Here is an 8366-nt window from a genome sequence, read left to right as displayed (position 1 = left end):
GTGTGTGTGTCTGTGGGCATATGTCAATGTGTGTGTATCTGCTTTTGTCCCTCCATCCCCGCTTTACAAGCGGTGTTGGTGTGTTTACGTCTTCCTAAATTAGCCCCCCAAAAAACAAAAAAAACCTAAAATATATTCTAGGTTTAAGAAATATGTCCTGAATGAGGTGCTCCAACATGGCCGCAACCAAATGACTGAAAGAAGTAAAAGAATAAAAGAATAAAAGAATATATATTATATATATATATATATATATATATATATATTATAACATATTTATATATTATATATTACCTATATTATGATATATACATATGTATTATATATATTATTCATATATTACATATCATATATATATATATGCATACCATTTGTATACTAAATATGTTATATTATATAGATTGTATAGATTGTTTATATATATATTTTATATATCTAAGATATTAAATACATATATACATTATTTATATATGATATATATACATACATTATATATATATTACTTATATATGATATATACATAATATATAAAAAATGAATATAAAATATATTATATATATATATATATATATATATATATATATATATATATGTTACAGATATACATTACGTATATGGATATGCAAGTGTGTCTGTGTGTATTTAGTTAGCTATGACACACACATACACACACACATATGTAATGTTTTCATCATGTTAAACTGTTAATCCAGACATATTTTTGCTCACTCCATTTACTTTGTTTCTCTGTCTCTTTTTATCTCTCTTTCTCCCCCTTTCTCTCTCTTTTTCTGTTTGTCTGCCTGTCTCCCTCTGTACATTGCTTTCTTCTAACTCCTTTCTGTCGAATGGCGTAGGTTCGAAACGTCAAGGAATTTTTCATTCTTCCGGAGTGTGAAACAGATACACCTGCCAGCTGTCCCTTCAGCTGTTGCTGTCCTTTGTTTTCTGTACATTTGAACCACACACACACACACACACACACACACACACACACACACACACACACACACACACACACACACACACACACACACACACACACACGCACATACACACGCCCACACACGCACCCCCCACTCCCCCACACACATGCACACAAACAAACGCACACACACATATATATTTACTCAATTAAAATAAACCAATAATACAATTATTATTAGCTTGACGCTTGATAAAGAAAGACTGATGTTTCGAGCATTGCTCTTCGTCGGAAAGGAGAAAGGGGAAGGTCCAAAGAAGGAAAAGTAATCTCAAACTGCAGGTATGTAGTTAGGTTGCTAAGAGCGTTCAAAAATAATTAAGGAATCAATTAAGATATTTGTTATATTCTTATAAGTTTTCTTACGTAAACTAAATCCCTTCAGTCAAGTATAAACTTCTGTATTCTCAGACAAAATTGATGCGAGAGTCAACACTTCCATGATGTATGCTTGACTAAGTGTGAAGACTGACTAGATGAAACCGTTGGTTTTCTCGTTAGCCCACAGATAATATATACCCGTGTGTATGTGTGTGTGTGTGTATTTGTGCGCGCGCGCTTATGTTAATTAAGAATTGTTTAGAAAAACTCTTAAAATTCTTTAAGAACATAGATCTCTTAATCTCTCCGGAGAATGAATATAGAGTAATATTTTTTCTGGATTTTATACTGGATCTTCGCGCCAGACTCTATTATCTATACTGCAAATCAAATAGGAACCTGTAATGCGTGAAAATCAAACCACACAAACGCAATTACCATGTCTATAGTTAAGAGCATTTCACTTAGCATTTCTAGACTTCCGCAAATGAGAAAATATTGAGACAGAATGACACATACTATAATTTACTTTAGGCAGGCTGATAATACTGATGAAATTCAAAGTATTCCCGATGGGGATATTAAAAGGTTACATAAAGTAGAAATATATAAATGGATGACTGTTGATAGAGACCATGGTGATAATAGAAAAAATATTAAGATATACGATTTTGATTGTAAGATAATTATTGGTTACAAGAAATGCAGTATAGTCAGGATACTAGGTAATAATCAAAACCTCTAAATAGCAGAAAGAATAGTGCACGAATCTGTGAAAATCTGTAATTAATCAGATCATTCTAACCCTCGGGTAATAGACAAGTAATAATAATAATAATAGATGCAGCACCAGATGGTAGCTGTCATGGCTTCTGATCTTAACTGATTGGAAGTGTTATCATGTACATTGTTTTATCTTAGTATAAACGATGGCTACAGTCAATATTCTGCTCAATACCACAGATTTGCTTGTCAGTTGCTTGACCTTAATTAGTTGAGCCTGTCCCATAATAGCTGACGATATGTGCATCTCTGATCACGAGCAGGAATAGTGGTGGGGAAGCATCATAGTCATGTGTTGAGAGGAATTTTTTGGGGTTTGAATAAGTCACCTCTGGGAACATGAGTGTTTTGTACTATATCCTTAAAAACTCTTATTTAGGGACCTTTTGAATGGGTTGGGCTATTCGACCTGAAGAAAATTCTAACTGGATAACAACTGCAAGGTCATGCGCTTTTTATCTTGATATGAGATCACCATGTCGCGTACAAATGATGCATGTGCCTGGTGTACCCTTATCAGATGGGTAGTCATGATGGGTGTACTGGGCTTCGTATATTTTATCCCAGTGTGACTTTGGTGGTATGTACTGCTCTCAGACTCATTAATAATAATAATAATAATAATAATAATAATAATAATAATAATAATAATAATAATAATAATAATAATAATAATAATAATAATAATAATAATAAAAGAAAAAAATGCTTTCTAATTGATGTATGAATACCAGCAGATGACAACGTTTCCCTAAAAGAAATGGAAAAACTTTCAAAATACAAAGACCTGGAAATAGAGGTAACTCGAATGTGGAATCTAAAAACAGAAACAATTCCTATCATAGTAGGTGCCTTAGGTATAATAAAAAGATATTCAGACAAATACATAACAAAAACACCAGGACTTACAAATATATATAACATACAGAAAATTGCACTACTGGGTACTGCACACATCCTAAGCAAAACACTTTCAATACAGTAAACAAGAGCACCACAGCAAACCACAGCACATATCCAAGGTACACAGAGCTGTACTCGGTAGTGAAGTGAAAGCACGTTATGAAAATAAAACTACTGAACAATAATAATAATAATAATAATAATAATAATAATAATAATAATAATGACAACGCTGAGACCTTAAAATACCTAGCCTGAGACCTTGAAATATCCACCCCGAGACCTTGAAATATCAAGTTGGCGTCTTGCGAGGCTTAACACATGGGCTGAGGGTGCTCCTTTTGCCTTGGGTAGCAACATCTCTGGAGATAGTGTCTCAATAAAAACAGCGGTGGTTGTGTCATCTCATCACCAGAATCCTCATGAATGAAGAGGCGAAATACAAATGTATTAAACAACGGCGTGAATGAGTTCTGAACTGACAACAGTGTATACGAGGGTAGGTGTGGACCATCTGAACCTTCGTTATCAATCCACATAGTGAAGGTGTCACCGTAAAAATACTGATAGTTTCACAATCTTACAAATGCTACCACTAAATAAGTGATGTCAAAATGAAATAATAACAAGACCGGAAGTATTAACAGTGAAGGTGTCGCGCACGGCAGGCAAGGAGTGTCTGATCAAGCTCCGACAGGTCATCATCAACCATTGATCGGGACCAGAACCGAAGTTAAAAGTGTAAAAACAAATAACAAAATGAAATGGGAGAAAAAGATAAAGAAGATTGTAATAGAATGCTGGTGAAAAGTGAATCAAATAAAACGGGTTTCATGAAACGAACGAAGAGAATATGAGATGAAATAAAAGTTTTTGAATCATCCGCCCAGAGATTGATATACCAAGCAAGGGGAATTTTATAAAACTTTTGGATTACAGGATTAGACGTGGAAGAAATTCAGAGAAGAATAAAAACTGAACAAGAAAAGTGTGAAACAATAACAGGAAGTGGTAACAAAGGGGTAAGATATGAAGAACGTGAAAAAGAAGGAAATCACTGTGTGTCCAAGATTGCTAATGAAGTAAATAATGAAGATGATTTAGTTGGATAACTTACAGTAAATGCTGCGCAAGAATAGCGATGAGAAGGAGATTCTCGAAATGCTGTGAGATAAAATGTGTGTAGGAACACCAAAAGTAAGAATTGTGGACAAAGTGAGGAGAGCCACAAGCAAAGTAAATGGCGTTTTGATCCTGGTTAAAACAGTGAAACAAACCTGCTAATCGTAACTGCTGCTAACGCTGTAGCAGACATAATAGGATACAAGCGAAAAACTGAAGAAAACTAAACTGGGGTAGAAGAATACGAGTGAAGTTGGAAAAGACACGGAACGAACTGGGGTAATTGGCTATTATAATGAGAGGAGAGCTCAAGAATGAAGTAGTAATCAGAAAATTGAGTGGACAGTACAGGTTAGAAGAGAAAGGAAAGCAAACAGTACATGAAAATTGTCACAAAGAGTGACCGTGTTAAAGGCCAAATCCAAAAGATATGATGCTAAATGCAAACGCTTTGAAGAGAATAGACTGTTTCAATCAAGTAGGTGTCTTTCTGAGAAAATAGAGATGGGCCAACATCAGGAACTGCTTCTTGATGTAGAAAAAAAGTACAGTATTTTGGAGAGAATTGTGGAACAGGCCAGTGAGACATAAAGAAAATGCAGAGTGGCTAGCATAGGTGGAGAGAGATTACTTGCAACTGTAACAAGAAAAAAGGACGTCAGAATTGATTTATATTCAGTGAGATTGAAGTTAAAAAAGAATAGCAAATTAGGAAGGCCCTGACCTGCATGGAGTATAAAGCTATTGGCTGAAGAACTTTACACAGTTGCATGAAAGGATCGCTACATAACTGGATGAATGCCTGTAGCATGGTCACGTCCCTACCTGGATGACGAACGTTGTTATGTCTCAAGTACCGTTGAAAGGTGACTTGGCATTAGATTTTCGACCTATAACCTGTTTACTACTTATCTGAAAGCTTATGACCGGTGTCTTGTATGGATCCTACCATCCGAAAGCTGATATCAACCTGTACCTAAAGAGAAACCAGTAGAAGAGTGTTGTGGAAGAGTGTATACAGATAGAACAAAAAAGCCTACTGGAATATTTATTGAACAGCACAGAGAAATTATGAAAGACAATGGATAAGGAACAAGTGATTAAGTGTGCAATAGGAGAATAGGATATAATCGAAATTCAACGAGAACATGTTAAACAGATTGAAAAGAAACCGTTGCATGTTTCATTTTGGGAAGCCACTGAGGATCAAACGATAAAAGCAAACAACTTGAAAAAATGTGTGTATGGGAAAATGTCAGAAAAATGTAGTCAGTGGAACTTGGAATGAGACAGCGTCACACATCGTTGCAGAATATCCCAAGTTGGTACAGAGAAAATATAAGAAATGGAAGCATCACCAAGTTATGAAAGTTTTACACCAGATGATTTATCAAAAATGAAGATTTGAAGCTGGAGGTTCATGATATGATCATCGAGTCGAAGGAACGCACAATTTTGTAGGATCTTCCTACCCAAACGTATAAGAAGCTAGAAAATACAGGAGAAACTTCATTTTAAGCCAATCAAGGGAGCTGACAGATCTAGCACTACCCTGATAACTAATGGCATGGGCCCTCGTCTAGCTACTATTCTCTAATGTACAGGCACATACTTAGAATAGAGCTAGTCACTCAAATAATATTTTCCACAGTCACCCGTATTTTCCCAAATTCATTGAGTCGTAAACTCCCCCAACCCTCGCTTTTGTTTCCAAGTAGATCTTTAAAAATTGATGAGGGCTTGATCTAAAATAATAATTTTGTTCAACCCCGGATGTGGATCAGTACGAATAAGCCTTATCAGGGATTGTGCTACCTGTGGTATAACTAACTGTTATCTTCTATATTTACTTAACCCATTACCTCCCATAATTCTATTAACTGGAATCTTTTTATGAAACTTTGATTTCTAGCATAAAACAGCCTTAGAAACACGCTGGAATGATCAAAATAACATTTCAAAATAACATTTTAAATAGAAATATGCGAGATATTGGGTGAAAAATTAGCAAACCTCATTTGAATATCAGAGAAATATACCTAGTAGATATAGCAAAAAGGTTAGATATGTGTAAATATTGACAGATAATTACGAAATTTGTAATTTTTAAGTGATCTCATATGATATCACTGGTAGGTAATGGGTTACGTCACTGGAATACTTTGCTCTGCCGGGACGCCATATTGAAGGATTTTGTAGAAAAAATTATCCCCAAAACTTCTTTTTGTTTTGTTTCAGTCATTGAATTGCAGGTTCATGTTAGCGTACTGCCTTGAAGGGTTTTCATCAGAAAAATCGACTCTAGTACTGATTTTTAAAGTCTGCTACTTATTATGTAGTACACTTTCACCCGAAGCTCTAAGTTACCAGGACATAAAGAAACCAACACCGATTCTCAAGAAGTGGTGGAGGCAAAGAAAAACACATTCGCATACACACGTACACATATATACGACGGCCTTCCAAACAGTTTCCGACTACTATATCCACTCACTAGGTTTTAGTTGGCATGGGGTTATAGTACACGATAAATGTTTAAAGTGTCAAGCAGTGGGACTGAACCCAAGACAACGTAGTTGGGAAGCAAGATTATTTATCATACAACTACGTCTGTACCTGTCTAATATTTATCTAATATTTGGTTTCTATTTGTTTTTTCAGATTACATTTTGGATATTCAAATTTGGACGGATTTTATATAAATTTTACTGGCCACCAATGTCCTTTAATCTATTAAATTTTGGAGTGGTAAGTAGAAAGGCTTATATTCATATACCTGATCTTTAAAAATCTAACCTGTAGTGAATATATATATTCCCCCCTCTTAATCTTAAGTCCTCTCCTGCAAGTTGCCACTTCCGGATAGCTTTTCTGAACTAATAACTTCTACCCTTCATCGTTGCAATTCTATGCTTTGTTCCCTTCACACCGTCCTATTTTCCTTGCCCCACACGTAGAAACACCTCTTTCTGCATATCTTCCACAATATGCGGACCCTAATCTATCTAACTTTCGTTCTCTCTAGTAGTTCCAATATATCTTCCTTTTATTTTGACATAAACTATTCTGCCTCTCTCATTTCTGCTCTCTTCGATACACCATCCACTCCACATATATATCCATCTCTCACTGAGTCTTAACTCACTTTTCTTCCGAAGATGGAACAGACTGCTACTAAAATTTTGGATAACGAATGCGTTCAGGAGACCACATCAACTACGCGTCTGTTCTTGAAAAGGCTGCAAGGGAATCAACACACTTTTCTTCTTACCTTCCGGTTTTAAGGTTTTTACCTGTGATGACCTGCTTTGACTTCATATATAATATCAATATTACAGATTTACATTATACTCCGGGAGTATACCAGCATATATCACAACCATTATGAACGTTCCTAAACCGATTATATATTGATCACATGTGATTTAAATTCTTAGAGCATTCGTTTTTCTTTGTGTTGTGTAATTATGTCATAATCTGTTCCGATACCATTTGTTTGAATACCTATCCTTTAATTCTATTATACATGTACCTGCATGATCAATACATTGTCTATAGACAATTCCCATTAGGCAGTGCCCACATTACTGCATACAAATTCTATTTAAAATCGGAGTTTAGCCGAATTCGACATCAACGGTAATTGTATAGACCTGCCTATTGCTGTGTACCATCAGATATACTACACACAATATATATATATATATATATATATATATATATATACATATATCTGGGGTACGGGTGCGCATGCGTGCGTGTATGTGTATAAATATGTAAATATATACATATAGAAATGTATATAAATATATGAATATATATCTGTAATACATGTGTGTGTGTGTGTGTGTATGGAAATATATGAAGATATATATATGTAAATATATATACATGTATATGTGTATGCATATATATATATATTTATTTATTTATTTATTTATGTGTTTCAGCCAAGTGGCTGCGGTCATGCTGGTGCACCACCGTGATTTTCACGTTCCTTGCATGGCTCTTCTCCCCCACCTGACATGGTCCAATCAAGAGTTTTGATGGCACATCTGGTGTATAAGAGAATTTGACACAGCTGCCCTAAACTGCGTCTCATTACGAGCCGTTGGTTCGTCTGGTATCGTGGAGAGGAAAGCGTCAAGTTTTGTCTTGAAGACCTCCGCATCCATGTCTTGCATGTCTCTCAAATGTTTTGGCAGGGCATTGAAGAGCTGAGGTCCTCTGAAACCGAGGCTGCTGCAGTATC

The 8366-nt window shown here is 35.4% G+C and overlaps 1 protein-coding gene across 3 annotated transcripts in view; it reads left to right on the top strand.

The window, feature by feature from the left end:
• Positions 1-8366, top strand: part of LOC106873734 (carboxypeptidase D) — a 471768-nt gene that overhangs the window by 148416 nt on the left and 314986 nt on the right. For all 3 annotated transcript variants that reach the window (XM_052973530.1, XM_052973529.1, XM_052973528.1), the window contains one exon: positions 6776-6862. The gene's annotated coding sequence lies outside the window, so the exon portion shown is untranslated. The remainder of the gene's footprint in view (positions 1-6775; positions 6863-8366) is intronic.

Source organism: Octopus bimaculoides, chromosome 16 (genome assembly GCF_001194135.2).
Source record: "Octopus bimaculoides isolate UCB-OBI-ISO-001 chromosome 16, ASM119413v2, whole genome shotgun sequence".
NCBI classification, from domain to species: domain Eukaryota; kingdom Metazoa; phylum Mollusca; class Cephalopoda; order Octopoda; family Octopodidae; genus Octopus; species Octopus bimaculoides.
Note: the sequence above shows the minus strand (reverse complement) of the source record. Positions and strands in the feature narration are given on the sequence as shown.